The 18,707-nt window shown below is 44.4% G+C and overlaps 1 long non-coding RNA gene across 1 annotated transcript in view; it reads right to left on the bottom strand.

Moving 5' to 3' along the window:
* LOC110362498 (uncharacterized) overlaps window positions 1-18,707 on the bottom strand; it is a 358,492-nt gene that overhangs the window by 264,968 nt on the left and 74,817 nt on the right. Inside the window, exon 3 of the long non-coding RNA XR_010471817.1 lies at window positions 7,503-7,598. This is a non-coding gene — a long non-coding RNA (uncharacterized LOC110362498). The remainder of the gene's footprint in view (window positions 1-7,502; window positions 7,599-18,707) is intronic.

The following is an 18,707-nucleotide window of genomic DNA, read 5'->3' as shown; positions in this document are numbered from 1 at the left end:
GCTTTATTTGCTCTGTTACAAATGAGTCTAAGATACTGATTAGCAAACTTGTGTTTGAAAGCCTAAAAATTATTTCCTAGGAATACTCGAACTGGCAGGGACAGGGCAGGAACCCTCCTGCAAAAGGCAATGGAAAGGTAATGTGGACCCAGTCAAGGCAAAACTCAGACTTAAAATACAATCTGAAGATTAACTCGTGCATTTGATGCTATTAAATACACTCCAAAAATCAACATAAACCAGAAAGGTAAGAGCCCCTATGGAAAACAGTTGTCATATTCTCTGTGCCACTTGCGCTTCCTTACAAAGCAAAGTGCTTGTATTGTGCACGGCAGCTCATGTAAGGACAGGGACAATAGCTTTGCATGCACGTTTTATCAGGATTATGACTGCTGCACCATATATAGAAATGTGCGATAAGTGCATTATCAAAATTATAACTGTATTTTAATCACGGCGTAACCACCGCACAGAACGTCCCTCTACAAGGCAGGCAAACCCAATAATAACTCAAGCCTGAATCTGAATTTTGAGCCCTCCGTGAGTGTTTGAGTGGGTTCAAAATTAAGTAAAATGAGTTTATCTATCCCTATTTCTGTAATAATACTTAGCACTTAGCACTTTTCATCTTCAAAGCACTTTACAAACATTAACTAATTAACTATTAATTGGTAAATTTGAAAAGGTTGATAGGTGAGGTGAGTTTCGGATAAGACCCAGCAATGCGGATGTTTAGTTTATCTGTGAATTACTTAATCATTAGTGAATCATAGAAATTAGAAATGAAAAAGACCTATAGGGTCACCCTGTCCAGCCTGCTGCCATTACAGGATTTTCCCTTACAATATATTCTCAAGTGCTTTGTCTAGTTTAATTAGAAATTATCCAAGCAATGGGGCTTCCACCATTTCCCTCGGGATATTCCTCCTTAGTCTAACGTATCTTTCTGCTAGGAGGTTGTAACATTCAACATGAGTTTTTCTTTGCCATTTCATCCCATCCTTTCTACATACGCCCTCTCAGACCATTTCGAACAATTCCGATGCAGTTCGATTACATGCATAATGCTTCCCTTTGCTCTTCCTTGGGTCAACCTGGCCCAGAGCCACCAGATACTGGAAATTCTCTGTTCCTGGTGAGGGAAAAGCTAGCTTTGTTGCTACGGGAGGCTAATTCCATACTCTAGATTAAACCACCTCAACCCCCTTTGGAAGGTGGATTCCCACGCACCCTGAGAGCTCAGGCGTCTTCCTTGGCAAATCTCTCCCCCAGTAAAACCAGCATTACTCCTTATCTGTATAATTTATGCAGACTACAAGCTCCTCAGAGCACTCAAAGTGATTTTCCTTTCATTGTCCCTGAAGCCCAGGCAGCCAACACACGGCTCTTCAGCCCGGTCTAGTACTGAGCCTAAGTGGCTGCTTCTTTCTGCTCAGAGAAGCAAAGATCATTCCTCTCAACCAAGAACGTAATGCTAAAGGAGCTTGTTGCCAGGACAAATGTTGCTGTGAATTAAAGCGGAGCTAAGGAATTAGACAGAAGGCACAGAATGATACTATTAATAATATATGTGCATGGTACCAAAAGGTCTAAACCAAAATGATGTCATGAAAAAAAATCACTGCACCTCATCGTTTCTTCACATCCTTGGCAACATCCAGGATTCATGGGTTCTTCTGCTACCTCTGATGGTAGAAATGTTCTAATTTCTCTCTGGACATCACATTTTCCTGTTTGTCTCCTGCTAAAGGCCATTTGCTTGCTTCTCCAAACCCTGGACCAACACTGTTTTGGCTTCGCGTCTGCCCTACATCTTACACACTCATTTTGCCAGGGCCAGTCAGCTGGATCTGGATATGCTCCCAATCCCACGTAACTCAGTTTTACCCAACATCGCAAACTTCCTACATCATATCATCTGTTCTCCATGCTGGGGAATCGCAGAAAGATGTGAGATACGACTACATCAATTGGTCTATTTAAAACTGTTGTTCAGCTGCTCTAGATCCCTGAAATAGCATCACGGGTCTTTGCCAAAGACAGACCAGCTAGCTTGGCCAGATGATCCATACCATATAAGAAAACGACGATTTGAATTTGGGACCTTCTTTTCCCCGTTTGCTAATGTGGAATCTTTCCGATGAAAATCTAAATAAACTCCAGCTATATAATGAACAAAGACAAACATCTGTCACGCGTGTGATTTCCCATCAGACTACCGTAACAGATCACTTCTGGCCAGTTTACTGCAACAAAAATAAAGCTGAGTGTTTAAAGTTCTGAAAATAAACAAACAGAAGTAGATACACTTGACCTGAGACGCTCGGATGAGAAGCCAGGTCAGGCTGTTTTAATTTGTTACGACCCAACAAAAGTTGATGAAAGCTTTTACAAGATTGCGTTGAGGTCTCATCTCCAGTAGTGTCTGGACCAGCCTGATCTGCTGGGCAAAGGGTTGAAAACATGAATCGAGACTCTTGAGAACGTGCCAACTCCTCCAGCAAAGATGGAAAAAAAGGAAAACCTACAACTGCTTCCTCAAAGGACTTTGAAAGTTCCCCCACATGTGCTGCGAGTTGCCTTTTCCTCCACCAGTGCCTGTAACAGCACTGTTAATAATTCCAAAAGCCCGCAACAACTTGAATACAAACTTTGAAGGCTCTTTTTGCTCTGAACGAGATACGCTGTCAGTCCGGTAGAAAAAGAAATAAAACATAAAAACCCTGTGAGTTCTTCTACAAAATCAGCCATTTATTTTATTATAATGAAATGAAAAACAGCAAGAGTTTGAAGATGTATCAGCAATTGTTGTGAATGTTTCGTAGTCCCCGATTCGGTATTTACCTGGAGGGACAACGTTTGCTTTATACAAGTCATCATCTGCCTGTCATTCTTCCAGCTTCTGGTACTTAAAAAGTAGTCAATTTGACTTTTATTTTTCAAATTATAGAAGAAAATAAATGTTCTCTTTTCTTGTGCACCGTAGAAAGACATAGCTAACAGTATTAAATACAGGACGATTCAATTGCAAGCTATTAACATTTTTATCTCGTTTCTTAAATGGAAGGGAAACTATCTTGGAAAAAAAAAAATATGAAAGAGACTAAACTCATATAGAAGTAAAGTTTGGTGCTTCTCTGCCAAAAAATTCTCTCTCACACCAGGGGTGGGATTTGATAAAGCAGTTAATGATGTCTGGGTGCTTTGTTGGAGAGCTCGTTTCGGCGAGGGTTTGCACAGCCCACCCAAAAATGGTGCTGCTGCCAATGTCACTCCAGGCATCTAGAAGAAGATGCCACCAAATCCAGTGGTTCCTTATCTGCACAAGAAATCTCATTATCTTCATAAGCCGAAATAGTTTAATGGCGTTTTAGCCACATGTGAGTACAGGTGGCAGAGCCCGGCTGCCTTTTTTGAAACTGGTAACAGGGATAAGATTACATTCATGTATAATTAATACACAGTCATTTTTAAGGAAAATATTTCTCAGACGGACATTCAAAGGGCTGAGTTTTGATTTTCACTGGTGCTAAACCATTTCCCAGAGATGTGTGTGTGAGTACACATGCTTGTGTGAGGGGGAGAGAACTTACACATTGCTCCATATCAGAAAAAAAAACCCAACTCTTTAAATGTCACTATATACACTTGAATAACATAATTTGACAAGTTGCCAAAAGCCCCCCAAACAGAACCTACCAGCCCACCAAAGCACGTAGCACACAGGATTATTTTAGGGGTTGCTCTCCTGGCTGTTTGATGCCCACATGGACCCATCCCCTCTCAAAACCCAACTTCTCGTTTGGTCGCGTCACGTGTAGATGGAACGAGCCCTTATCAGACTCTTTGTGTCTCCTTCACAACCCCCAGCCCACTTTTGGGCACCACCAGAAGGGACCACGGGGCCCAGGAGGTGGAGGGGACCCCATGACAACAGCGGTGACAGGGGTCAGGACCGAGCCACGCTCACCCAGCACGTCCTCGCGTTGTCTCTTCTATCAGTGGATGGGACCAACTCCCTACATTTATTATTATTTTTTTTTCCCTCCCCTGAAAATCAAAAAGCGGTTCATGAGTTGGTCGAGAGCCAGCAAAAATGAATAGTAATGAGCCAATTTCAATAGAAATAGGCTCATTACCATGCCAGCGGCTGATAAAACCAAATGCTCTCAATTCTCTCCAGCAAACGAGGTGCTGGAGGCAGTGTCCACCCTCCTGCCTGCAGGAAATAACTCACCATTTCAAAATTAAAAGAATGAAGATACAAGTTGGAGTTTATTCCTGTGTTCGTACCTCCATCCCCCTGCAGGGCTGTTTCTAACTAGCTGCCAAAAAAGCTCAGATACTGCTCAGAGTCTTTTTCTTGAAAGAGAGGAAAAAAAACACCCGTACATTGTTCACTCCCTGAATGGTAATGGGGAATCCTGTGTAAACTCCAGCAAAAGAGATGGTCTAAGGAGCTTCTTTGAATTCAGCACATTTCTCTGCGCACAACAGGAGGCTACAGGTATTCTTCAGAGTGTCAGAAACCTACTTGCAATTTCTCAATTGGAGAAAAAAATGAAATAAATAAAGGAAGAAATAAAAACCCGCAAACCCACCCCAACCTCCAACCAAAACCCTAACCAAGCAAACAAACCTCTCAAGCCAAAAACTCTAAACTTCAACCCTAAGCCAAGCAAAAACATAGACCTCTCCATCCTTAAAACGACCACAAATCATCAGGAAGATGTTGATAAATGAATTAAGATGATTCAAAGAGAATAAAGAAACGTAAAAATTATTTCCCGCACTATTGCCAGTGGTAGGACATGGGGAGTATGACAAAGTCTGTTTTACCCTGAAGAGCTAAAATCATTCTGTTTTTACCCCAAAAGTGATTTGGACCCAGGAGCTATGGCTGAGTGGGTGTCCTGGGTGGCAGAGAGCATTCAGAACACGGCGTTTGGACTCCGGAGGAGGGACGGACAGATGGACACCAAGACACAGAGTGCATCCCCAGTGAAAATTAATGTAACCCCCCATTTCCTCCCCAGACTTCACAGGGGAAGAAACCGAAGCCAAATTCCAGGAGAAAGAACTCAATGCTGCTGTAAATTGAGTATAAACACCTCCTGCCAGAGACATTTCTAAAGCCGAGCAATTAGCGGGGCAGGGGTTTTTTAACCAGCCTGTAACATCACCTGCCCGCACGGCTTTCTCTCATTTTCATTTCCCAGCGCTGGCTCAATACTTGGTAGAAATACCCATTTCCAAACCTCCCTCCTGGTCACAGACACAGCCACCCCAGCCAAGGCTCCCGACTCTCCCCTTGGTCAAGCCAGTAATATTTAGCCTTCAAAACAAAAGCTATTTTCCCTTCTGCCATAAAATCTTGCAAGGTTTTCCCGAGAATTTTAACCCTGCCAGCCATTTGAGCCCTGGAACGAGAAGGCGGCTGAGCAGAGTCCATCATCTGTAAACTCGCCTTGCGTAGTCAGGGGGTCTGGGGGGCTTTCTGCGGCACTGAAATAGAGCCTTTTAACACTGAGCGGTGCAAATTGTCCACTGGGGACAACTTCAAATGTCTCTACAATGCATATTTCGCAGCACTTACTGGCTGGCTCCGGCTGAGCTGCTACTACTTGTTTAGGAGCCTACAAAAACTATTTTATAGATTTTTGTTTTGCTAGAGTAAATATTAAGTTTTAAATACATTAAGAAAAAATCAGGGCAGGAAGAGAAACAGATTAAATAAACCTTTCGGAGAGACTATTTACTTTGTATTTGTATTTTTTTTTAACGAACTCCTTTCCCCGAGGTCAAGACACTGACATTTTAGTACACACAGACTTTAAAAATGAGAATGGTCTCTTTCACACACACGCTTACTCAAGGCAGCTCCTCTTGTTAATACTAAACTTTTTCTATCTGGTTATGACACTGGCTGATATAATAAAGCGGTGATAGTCTTATTATTAAAGCACTGCTCTGATAAATTATCTACACTAATTCTGGAGCCAAAGTTGTCTGGTTCCAGCTGGCGTTGCTTGGATCTGTCTTAAGTCATTAGGAATCAGTGGAAAACTCTTTTTCACAGTCCAGACCTGACCCTTTCTTGTCCCCAGAACATCTATGTGTGTGTGTGTGCCAGCGCGCTCACACGTGTGCAGAAAATGTCCTCGTTGCTAATTTGCTCCAATTAAGATTTAGAATATTTTGGTTTGTGGGGTGTTTTTCCCCCTCGATCTCTCCCCTTTATCTGTGAAAGGTAACGCACTGTAACTCAGCATCACCCACAGAACAACTCTTCAAAGACGGGAAGAAAAGCAAGCCGCAACTAATTCAGGCAGAGATACACTCGTTTAGCAGTGGGATTTTGAAGCTAAGTCTGTCCGTGCACTGCCAGGAATGATAATGCAGCCCAAACTTTCCCTATACTCCCTCTGCGATCCTTCCCACCGCCTGTACTTGTACACACACCTCAAACGTGCTCGTACAAAGAGGTTTTCTCCCAACATTGCCCGATGCAGATGTCCACACACCACTTTACTACAGGTAAGTTTTACAATTCGGCGTATATACACAGGTACTGAGCAGTGGTCTCCCTCCAAGCAAAGTATAAACCTCAGCTGCTCCACACTACACAGGTCTTGGTCTTCAGGTCCGTTTGGAGTTGACGGAGCCCATGATACCAGAGGTTTGGTCCCGTGTGGGTTTAGATGCCACCATTCAACCTCCACATTCACATTTTATTCTGCCCTGCAAAGACAGAGTCTGAAAAGACCCCAGAGATCACCTAACTCACCTCCCTGCCGACACGGGGCTGTTGCCCTACAATTCATTTCTCAGCAGACCACCCAGTCTGGTTTTAAATGTCCCCCAGTTACAGTTTAGTCAAACTCAAGGCATTGGGCTCAGTTCAAGAGTAAATGAATGAAACCCTATGGCCCACACACAAAGTCAGGCTGGGTGATCAAACTGTCCCTCCTGAGCTTCAAATCTGAGAGTATACAAAGCATGGGAACCTCCACCACTTCATCCCCGCAACAACTCAGCAACCTCAGGCTTCCCTCCATCAGGGCATTTTCTTCTCAATATTTGCTAATTTCATCCAGTTCTCTATAATTTACCCTGAGTTTCTTTCCCTCTTTGCACTCCCCAATCACACTGCACCCACATATTTTGTTCAACCAGCCCCTTCAGCTTCCAACACATCCACACACAGTCTCAACATGTTTGGCCCCTTTTTTTGCTGCCAAATCTCCATGCGAACTCCCATCACCCCAGGAAGATCTCAAGGCTTCACTGGAGGCTCAAACTATATTCTAGTGGCTGCGAGATTTTTCCACGTTAAAATCTCTTATTGTCATTTAACTCATGTTTCTCATCTTTCAGTTCTGCCTGTATCATTCCGTATTTGCAGCTCCTCCCCATTTGATATCATCTGCAAGTCTTTTCCTTATCCCAGCTCATTAACGAGGATGTTAATTAACGCGGGAGCTCACGCTGCGGTAACTCACCAGAAGCCTCTTTGCAACTCCGCGTCTCTCTGCTCAGCTTTTGCCTTTGTTTCTGATCCCTCTGTTGGCATTGAGGGCACATGGCAGAGTTCACACCTACAAAAGTCAGAGGGATGACATGAGCACAATGCGGGAGGTTTTCCGAACGTCTCCTCAAGTAAGCACAAGCCTTAGCTCTCGGACACACAAAATTAAGCAGGAGATAAACTGCCAGATGAGGCTTAAGATAGACCAGACCAGTAGCCTGGGAAATCTGTGCGATACACACATGTACACCTGGGCACATGTATGCGGTGGAAAATGTTGATTCCCTACTGTGATTAAGAGGTTATTAACACTAATAGAAAACTACAATATGCTTAAGTTTCCCAGGAAGTTTTGCCTAAGAGAGCCCAGCAGCACACTCAGCACACCCCTCTGTTCCAAATGCATTTGTATTAGCCTGCTCACAAACAGATCCAGACTCCTCCCCAGACAAAACACGCACCAACACTGCCTTTTTCCAAACACAAATGCACCAAACTATGCCTTTTTCCAAACACAAAGTAGCTCGTTTTCACCTCTTTAAAGGCGCAAACTCTATTTATGGATGCAAAAATCTCAGCAGAACCAAAATCTTTCAAAACAGCTCAGGCAGCATCCTCTCTGCAGGTAAACTATCCCACACCATGGGGAGGCCACCTCCCCCCCCAGCTTCAACCAAAGCCAATAAAAGCAAAGAACTTGATGATTTTTTTTCTACTGGCCCCCAAAGGTCAAGTTTCTCTCCCTCCGACGTCATCCTTCTGAAAAGACTAATTGGGCCCTAAAGATGGCAGGTGTCCTGCCGGCGAGCGCGGCGGCGTGCCCTCCCGGACAGCTCAAGGATGCCTGCAGATAAAGCAGGTTCTTTGTGCCACTCATTGGTTTTTGCCCAGACCCTTCCCAGACATGCAGATGCGTGCAAAGAAAGAATAGAACAACACAGGGAGCACGGGGGGAAATTCTCCCCCTGGGGCAGGCGGCTGCCCTCCACCACCTACCAGCAGGTCAAGTGTTTTGGGAAGGGACATATGGGTTTTTTTGCACTCTGTGCACTAACTAGTTTGCTGCTGTCGTTAGCTGCCAGATATAATATATATGTAAGGGTGAACAAGGCTATTTGCTTATCTCCCTCTTCCCCCGCCTCGTTTTGTTTGGGTTTTGACTTAGCATCAAGTTTATTTAAAGTCTTAGGGTTCTCCCTCTCTGCCCTCCTGGTGCTTGCAGAAGCTTTTCTGCGCAGGTCACGCATGGCTGGGACACGATGGCCAAGGCCAGCGGACACTTGCTGAAGGCAGCATGACAGAGCCAGCGACACCAACCCAACAAAAACCAGGCAATTCACAACTCCTTCCTTTTAGTTTTTACCATTAACTCTTTTTGTATAACACTCCTCCCTCCTCTCCCTCTGTTCCGAAGGTTCAGCTGTCTTGACCTCCCACCAAATCTCCGTCCAACCTCCGATGTCTTTCTTTAAATATATCTAGCGAGGTCAAGTTGTGTTTCCAAGGTTATTACATTTGCTTTCTGAAGCAGGAGGGACGGAGGGCTGGATGAGCCGTCCATCCCCTCCGACACAGCCCACGTGCCAGGGAACCCCTGAGCACGCAGCAAAGAGCCAGCAGTAAAGAAATGAACTTTGTTCCAACATAACACTTGGGTCAGGGATGTCAGAGATCACCCTGGATTAAAGTTCTTGATTTTTCCAAAGGGAGTGCACTGGAAGCAAAGTGAGAAGAGGATAAAGATTTTTTTCCTCCAAATTACTTAATATGTTATCTTCCCCTGTACTGCCAATAAAGATGTCATTAGGACTTGTTTTAACACATACTTGCTGCACGTCCGACATATTTATACAAGAAAAAAGAACAAAAGCAAAAACCAGGGGTATTGGTTCTCTCTACAAAGACCATTGAAGCAGGTATATTAATAATTAAACCATCCCAAGACCAAGGATTTAATGCATGACTTTTAGGAATCCTCCACTCACTCCTCCAAATCTGCAAGGGAGATTTCTTTTTAACCCAAGCATCCAGCTACCCCTTAGTGCTCAAACAACCAGGACATATTTACGGGGTAACCTCCCCACCTGCCCTGGGTGACTCGTGTCTGATGGTTTGAGAAGGATTAGGTGAAGGGATCAAGCAGCAAACAATAAAAGAGTGAAACTTTAAGAAAATAAGCCAGCCCTGGAGGCCTGAGCCTTTTCAATATCTCTTGATTTCAGAGATCACCATCTCTCACGTCCCACCTGAAACCGGAGGCTGATGGCTGTAACAAAACAAATGTCGACCAGCGAGCGTGTAGCAAACAGCAGCGGGATGCTGGAGGGATCTGGGGAGGGTGACAAGAGAGAATCATTGTCTCCAAGACCCTGCTACAGGAGAAGAGGGTGGCAATCAGCTACAACCAATGTTTTCCGGCACGAAGAAATGCCCCACCCTGCCCACGCCATCCTCCTGGGCTCGAGCCACACGTCTGGACACTAGATTGAGATTCCCAGCCCAACAAGTGCTAACTGAAGCTCCAAATTCAGCGGTTTCACATAGGGCACCCACCACCCTTCCCCTCATACCACCGTGGTTTCCATCGTGTGACCGACCAGCCGTTTCAGGAACGCAATCTCCTCGGAAAGCCCACACCGAGGCCACCAAAGCTAAGCCTTCCAAATACCGATACAGCTAAATAAAAGAGCTTCTCTTCCCTTCCCTCCAAAGGAAACAAAATTCAGCGTGATAAATGGCCAGCTTAAACCCATGTAATCATTTTAACGCAACGAAACGAGATTTCCTTGAGTTACTTGAGGCTCTAAACTTTAGAGCACGAGGCAGGGGGAGCTGGCAGGATCCAGCAGAGCAGCCTCGGGGAGCGGGGACGGCTCCTGTCTCACCCTTTGATATTGCCTGGCTGAGGAACCTGCCTCCAGTGCCTTCCCAGCAGCTCCAAATTAACACCATCAATATATGCACCGAGCACATTGGCTGGGAAGCCCGGGAGGGCAGGAGAAAAAGTGGGGATGGCTCACAAAAAATGATCATTTTTAGGGTGGGCTGGATCCTCCACACACCGAACCGCAGAGAGCCAAGAATCTGAATTTCTGCAGAAGTTTACTGCTGGTCTCCATTTTACACACTCAGCTTTCTCCGTCAGCGTCTCATCTCCAAAGCAAAAAGGTGTCTTTTGGAAAGCAAACCAAATATCTTTGCATTTTGCCATTCAGGGAAGGACCCATCACAATTTAACGCCCAGGTGCAAGCGGGAATCACAAACCGTCCACTTCCTTTCCAGGGACAAAAAGAAAATCCTTAGCTGAACCAATATGCTTTTTTCCATATTTAATAATTTGATTTTGAAGGCTAGTCATATCAAAGAGCAAAATATTCAATATCGTTAATTCAGTTTTGCAAAATATATTCTTAATTTAAAAACGATTTTGCTCGGAGTGGTAGTGTAGTAATAAAGCAGGTATTGACCAGATCTTATTGATTGTGCTGTCCTCGGGCAAGGAACACTGACCTTGCTCACACTCTTATTGCTTACGCTTTCCCTGGCCTTCTTCATCTATGCCCGCTCAATAATATATTATTAATATATATTTTTAGCAAAAACTGTATGTTACAAGGTTAGGTCTTCTTAGTGATTTTTTTTTTCCTCTGTGCTGCTCTGCCTTTGGGGTTCTTTGGGGAAGAAAAGATTTCACAGCCGAGCTGCTCCCGGGCTGCTCTTCACAAACACCTTTAAACCAAGTTGCTTTGCTGAGCTGATGGAGGTCAGGCACACTTCTCCCCTCTCTTTTTAATTGAAAGATTGTTCGGTTGCCAGTCCCTTATGGGACCAAAATTCACCGAGTAAATATAGTCAAGGGAACAGATATACCTCAGGTACTTAAAAGCAAGACAGCACGTATTTCCAGTGAGATCACGAGTTAATAACGCAATTTAATTGTTGATCGTTCTTTGGAGATAATTATAACTGATTGGAGGGCTCGATTCACTATTGCTGTGCACTTGAAACTGTCCTTTACACCTCACCCAAGGTGGGATTAAGAGAGTGGGATAGAAGTGCTGGCCCTACCAGACCACGTCCCACAGCCTCGCAGTGTGGACACCGCGGTGTGACCATCTCACCAGCACCCAGAGCCTGTCTCCAGCATCTTCCTTCCACCACGCTGGGCTCTCCGGTGCCACACGAGTCTCCAAAACCCTTCAGGTATACGTGGTTTTGTGGCCACAACCGCCTGACCCAATCCAAGCTCCACAACTTCGCTCGGAGTCTACGTCTTTACTGGTGCAAAATTACATATGAAAGTAGAGAAGTGTATCTAAACAATGCATCAATGCAGTTTTGTTCACAGCATTTTATCTGCTATTAACCAGCTTTTATCAGGCAATAGAAAAGCAAACCAAGAGCAAAATATAAAAATCAACAGAAGGAGCAAAATCAGCTGCGGATTTGCAGCCCTTGCTTGGGGAGGCACCGGGATAGAAATCAACAAACAGGGCTGTCTTGGAGGAATAAACGCAATAAACCATTTACAGATCAAGGTCCTTAGCAGACAGTTAAACTTGGCCCCTTTGGCTGGTTAATTCTATAACCACCTATTTTCCTCATGCGTTGGCAGGAGTTATCTGGAAAAGCAATAGAATGATCTGCGATCTACCTGGAGAACGCGCCACATTTCATTGTGGAGCCCACAACGTGTACTGGTATTTGCATGTGCAGCTCGTAACTGGGAGCCGAATGTTCAATGATACTTTTGTATGAATGACACTACGAAAAAAAAATTGTATCGCATTGTATTACCAGCCATTGAGGGCTCTTTTGTTTAGTTTGATAATATTACATGTTTAATAAAACACTGTTGAATTTTGATTGCATCTTGTGAGCGCAGTCCTTTATCCTTTCGCCAGCTGGCTGATACAAAAGCTTATTTTCTTTTTAAAGACATTTTAATTCCCAGTCTCCATCTCTCGCTCCATGGGTGAGTGGGAGCTGGGGGCACGGGAAGGCACAAAGCTCAGCCTAACGCTGACCCCCTTCAGCCGGGCACCGGGGGGTCAGCCCGGGTTCCCCCCAGCCAAAAGGGGAGCCGGACAGATGCGGGTGGTGGTGGGAAGGCATCGGTTGGCTTATTTATGCCTCTAAATAAGTAACAATGAGCAGCCCCAGCATTCAAGCTAATTACTTTGCCTTGCATCAGCACGAGAGCAAGCGGAAACGCGTGCCACACGTACAGCCCCAGCTTCTCTTTGGTATTTTTTACCCTCCAGTGGAAGCGACCAACAAGTTCACCTTGCGTGAGAGCTGCATCGATCAGATTTGATTGAATCCCAAACTGTGAAAAATTTAATAAACTCTTCTTCATGATCAATTTACGTGGAAAGTCCCATTTCGATGCTTCAAGATGCTCAGGCTGTTTCCAGGGGCTCCTTCAGCATCTGAGGAGCTGATATCTCACCCATGGACATCTCACATGCATCCAAGTACCATGACCTCCCTGAACCTCCCTCTCTACCCACACCAGTAAGTTACATCACGCTGATGCACAAGCCTTCAAACTCAGCCATCTACACTAAAAAAACCCACGTTAAAGTAACTCAGGTGCACGTTGCAGTTGGGCCAGTAGAGAATTACCATAAGCCAGCCCAAGCCTCGGCCTACACACATCAACGGCATGGGCAGGATCTGGCCCCTGGCACCTGTTTCCTAACCAGACTCGACCAAAACCCAAAACTACTCAGTTTACTGCAAGCATGGTAGTACGAAGTAGAAACATCTTGGTTTAAGCGCTTAGAAAGGCTGCTCCCCAAATAACTCCGCTCGTGGCCCTCTCCAAAATCCCAGTAAACCAAACGCCCCGAAAGAACTTCCTTCCAGAATTTTCCTGAGATAGCAAAAAAAAAAAATGGGCAAAATCACACCCCTCTCTGCTTTCAGCTCTGCTCCATCTCATCAGCTGCACGTTCGGGGCCTGCGCCTTATATTTCTTGAGGTGAGAAAAGAGTTGGCTGGATTATAGGAATACAAATGGATTAATTTGGGGGGGATTAGACGCACAGCAAAATATAAGTTTGTCTTGTATTAGCATAACGGTGTCATAAAAATGTAGATTCGGAGGCAGAGATTATTTGTGGTACTGTTAATATGTTGTTGCTATAGCAAAAGATGTACACAATATTTACACTGTATTTGACCACATAAAACATGTCGTATACAGACACAATTTTTCATTAGATGAAAGAGAGCCAGAGGGCTCTTCATGCTGCCAGTGCTGGCGCTTCTCATTTTTTTCCTTATTTTTTACCTTCAAGAACAAATACAGTTTTAAACCATCATTACTGTATTTGGAACAGTTAATATTTCATATCGTGACATCGCTGCTCAGAGGTAACAGGTTTAGTTGATTACTATTTGTTTATAGTGCTGGAGAAACCTGCAATCATCGAGAACATAAAAGGATTGCAATTAGATCTATTGGTTGAGAGCTGCACTTCTCTGACCCACTGTAAAGTGCTTCGCACTATCAAAGAGATAATGCCTACTTGCAGCTGGCACATCTGTACATAATAACACGGGCTGCATTGACACAGCCACTAAAGACTGCCACTACCCTCTTTAACTAGAAGCAGAAAACAGATCATGCTTTTAAAGAGCGTATCAACAAAAACCCTGCCGCACTTCGCCAGAATTAGCACGCTCGCCTTTACGAGCAGCTTTTCCTTTTCACTCCGGCTTCTTCAGAGAAAGCCAAACAGAGACTTGAAACAAAAGGCCAGGGACACATCCAGGCTTGGCATCGAGGAACCTAATTTTCTCCCCATAACACCCATTTTAAAGGAAACCCTGAAGCGACTGCTTTACTTTGCGTGTGTTAATTCAAATACCACTGAAGTTCAGGACACGCTTAAATATTTTCTCTACTCGTGGCCTGAATTGGCTAAAGCTCATTGGAGAGCATCTCACATTTACACTGACAGGTTCATTCTCTGCTGCTCCCTTCACAGATTTAGGAAGATTATGATCTTTATTATTTTATGGAAAACTTCTCAGCCTTTCCCCTGCTGTGTTCACCATCCCAAACATCAAGAGCTGGAGCGTGCTTTTGCAATGTAACCTTATTCACTGAGATGAAGAACTTGCTTTGTTGAGATAAACCCACTTATTCTGGGGAAACAGCCCAAGCTGGAGACTTGTGGGGCCCACATTTCATCAAAAAATTCCTGTTTCTGTAAAGGGCTTTAAGACGTCTCCAACATCCATGTTCCTTGAAAAATGCCTCGAAACGGGTATTGGGACAAGGAACAGGTTCAGTTCTGCCCGGCACGGTGGGGACTGAGGGACAGCAGCCTCAGTTGAGGATCCAAAAACCTTCCCCAAGTGGACACAGAACCCATCACAGAGGGTTTGTACCCACATTGCTGCGTTCCTATAGCACCAACTCCAGCAGATGCTTCAACCACCTGAAAAGGGATACAAGCGGGACTGATATAAAAGGCCATATCTGATAAAAGGCAAGGTGCAGTTAAGCCCGCAGAGTTCACCGCCTCATGCTGCTCCCATGGGTAATAGCATAATCCACTGAAAATGGGATCACACAACGACAGGGCTGAAGGGGACATCCCATGTTGTCTCACTGACAGCAGTAAAGAACTCCTGCTACAAGGGAAATTCCAAATTTCCACATGAAACTGAGCTTGAGAGGCTCCCATAGAAAAGAAAAAAAAAGTTGGGATTTGACCTTCTCAAAATATTTGTTTGGGATATTGTCAAAAACTTCCATTTTGATAGAGTTTAAGGTGAGGGTTTTTTCCGGTTTATTAAACTCAATTTTTATATTACATTGTAATGTATAGAGAGCAAAAATATTTTGACTGTTATTCTATTATTACTTTCCTCTTGAGCCAAATTAGTTGGCTACTACTATTATGTTATGACTGAGAGTCAAAAGCTTTAGGCATTTATATTTTAACACTATAACATGTAACAAATCTTCCAGTGGTATAGCCAGAACAAACCCAGATGGTTTAATTGAAATGAGAGATAACAAGCACACCAGAGCTACCATAGGGCACGCGTGCTATGGACCACATCATGCTTGATGCTCCAGCAGAACCATGACGGGAGCTGGAGAACCTTCTTGTTGGCATCTTAGTGCTACTTCTAAATTGGAATCTCTGCTCTCCCTGATCCATCCCGTTTCCAGATATCAGTAGTAGCAAAGAAGGAAGGAATAAGCATCAATTTTGGGGACTGGATTGTACCAGCTGTTATATTTTGAAGCTAAGGCTTGGAAATCTGGTGCTTTCCTTAAAAGTCACAGCTCCCAGAGTCCCACAACTAGAAGGAATTTCAAGTTTATAACTGTAACGGTTGCTCACTCTCACAACCGCAAGAAAAATCTTAAAAAGAAGTCCCAGACAGGGCAACACACAAAACAGATATAAAATAACCAGTGTACCATGCCAATGTCTTTTATCACCTTTTCAGTTTTTGGAAAGCACCACTGGACTCATTCGGGTTCAACCTGGCCCTTGGGGAGACCAAAGGAGGCAAGAGCAGAAGTCTCATGGTTTGGATGAGGATACAACCAGGGCTTTTTTTTGGTCTCACCCCTCGCTCCTACAACCCCAAAACACAAAGAAAAAGCTGGTGCCGTTATCGAGCGGATCATTTGTATTCCTTCCTCTGCCTCCCGGCGCCTTATCTCTCCGCTACATAAAAGTACATGTGGGATCCTGTCATTCCGATTGCGTCGTTCGGATGCAGGCGTAAACACTGGCTTGATTACAACGCAGAAATGCTACTCCCTACCAGAGGAAGAATTCGCCGCAAAAATCATGGGGTTTGTGTTTGTTTATGTTGCAGCACTCCAGTAAGTGGAACAGCTGAGTGTTTATCCTGCTGCAAGGAAATGCGTGTTGGTATCTGTAATAAATGGTTTACACTTTAAGGGATAAAAACAATTTTTAAAATCTCTGGAAGGAAGAAAGGAAGAGATATGAAAATATCTCAAAGTCTCCCTGTATGTCCTTGTGTTTCCTTCTCCCTGGAGCCCCCAGCCATTGCCACACACTCAGCAGCTCCTCATGTGGGATGCACCCGTGCCCAAATTGATCCCAGTCTCACCCACCACCTCACCAAAATCCACATGGAGACATGGGGAAGACCTCACTGGACATTGAGGGGCTTTGGGTTTCTCATTGTAACGTCCTGTGAGTGAGCTGGGTAGCCAAAGTTTGAAGAGCATGAGGATCCCCCGCCCAAGGGCACACTGCTCCGGTGGCTGCTGGTCTGGCGCTAGTTCCAACCTCGAAATGAGCTGAAACCAGAAATAATTGGATATATTGCCAAGCAAACCTCTTCCCGTGAGATTTCCAGCCAGCTTCTCCAAGAAAACACGTTAAAAACAAAACAAAACACTCATGAGGCCACCTCAAAACCCAGAGCAAGATGAGTGAAATGGTTGATGCGTCTCAGAGCCTTGGGCTGGGACCTCCTGAGCTTCGCCTTTCCTCCAGACACTGCTACGTCTTCCCTGAGACCCACCAGCCTGTCACACAGGTTTCTGTCTGGGAACAGGAGATGTTATAGATGTGTAGAGCCTCCTCTGATGGGGCACAGGCGTTTCATACCCAAGAGAGTCCAACACCCCCCTACCAGGCACCGGCTGCAGAGGAAGACGTGTAAATTCAATGATTTTCCTCTGCTTTTCTGCTTTTTGAGAGAGGACCCCTGGGATGCTCCGAGCGGTTTCTGTTGAACACGCCGTGCCCAAACCGCCGAGGGACGCAGACACGCGGCAGGAGCCGCCAAGTCCACCAAAATCACATGCATCTCATTTCTGCGCTGCTCTAGGTCTCCGGGGATAAGTTCTCTATAAATTGCAGAGTTAAATTCCCATTCACAGATGTGTAAGCAAAGATCCCACCTAATTTCAAGCCATTTGCGCTGTTCTCGTGTGTCTGAAAATGAGCCTTTGCTCAATAGTACGTTTGGCAGGTCTTGAATATAAGGGAAGTTGTCTTACTAATATATTTGAAGCACATTGACTCTAGTTACACAATATCATAAGGAACCAAACCCTTCAGCCTGCATGGATTTGTACCTGGGAGTTTGAAAAATGCAGCCTGAATGCCTGACACGGGCATTTGGCATTTCTTGCGAGGATGAATTGCTTCAAAATTGGCTACCTGAGGTCTAAGCAATGAGACACGGTAATGATGCTGAAATGACGGTGAGAGGGAGGGAATCTGCTGATGGTACTGGAGTGGGAACAATATTATTATTCTCATTGTTTTGATATCGCCAGCACGTTATCCACAAAATAATGGAATATAATGAAACGATTTATCCTCCACAGACACATATTTTATAAAGGTTCGGGAAGAAAGGATAGACTTCTAAATTGCCTCGGCTATTCAAATTTTGACTAACACAAAATACACCAGAAATGACAGGAATTTTTGCCCACTTCTTGAAGAGGGTGAGGATGCCCAGAGACACCATGGGTGGATTCAGGCTCTTCCCCCATTAACTCTTCAGCAGAGTTTGCTTCTTCACCATACACTTGAGCTTCTTTTGCACAAGAGACTTGATCAGTCTTGAAGGATTCCTGCTCTTCAAATCATGGAAAGATGGATTTTTTTTTAATACATACATAATCCACAGATTCAAAACTAACTCAGATTTGCCACCTAGGAGAGTTACTCTGTAGCTGTCCTCCAGAACATGCTTTTTAGCCCCAAATTCTGAACCACATGTACCACTTCTCATCCAACACACCATTTTTACCTGCCAAAGCATATGACCTGTTTAAATACAAGCAGTGTCTCCTATAGCAGTGGGACCTCACTTTGCTAATTAAAGGAGGATTAAAGCACAGATTTACTGTCTTTCTTCAATCCTAAAGTGGAGGAATCTCGTATTTGAAATCAAAACCTCAGGTTGTGAACTCTTCTGGCCAAGCTGTGCCAGTTTGCAAAGAGTCTTCACATTTCTTCAGCTTGTCAAAGGGATAAAAACCAGCCCAAGGAGTGCCTCACCTTGCCAAAGAAAATACTAGCCAGGCACTTGGAAAAGCACATGCATGATAGAGAGCTGATATGGGCAGGTTATAAAGTATAGATTCCCTAATTCATAGAGTATCAAAGATCAATGAGTTACTTAAGAGCCAGCTATTTGGTG

This window comes from Columba livia, chromosome 3 (genome assembly GCF_036013475.1).
Source record: "Columba livia isolate bColLiv1 breed racing homer chromosome 3, bColLiv1.pat.W.v2, whole genome shotgun sequence".
NCBI lineage: Eukaryota > Metazoa > Chordata > Aves > Columbiformes > Columbidae > Columba > Columba livia.
Note: the sequence above shows the minus strand (reverse complement) of the source record. Positions and strands in the feature narration are given on the sequence as shown.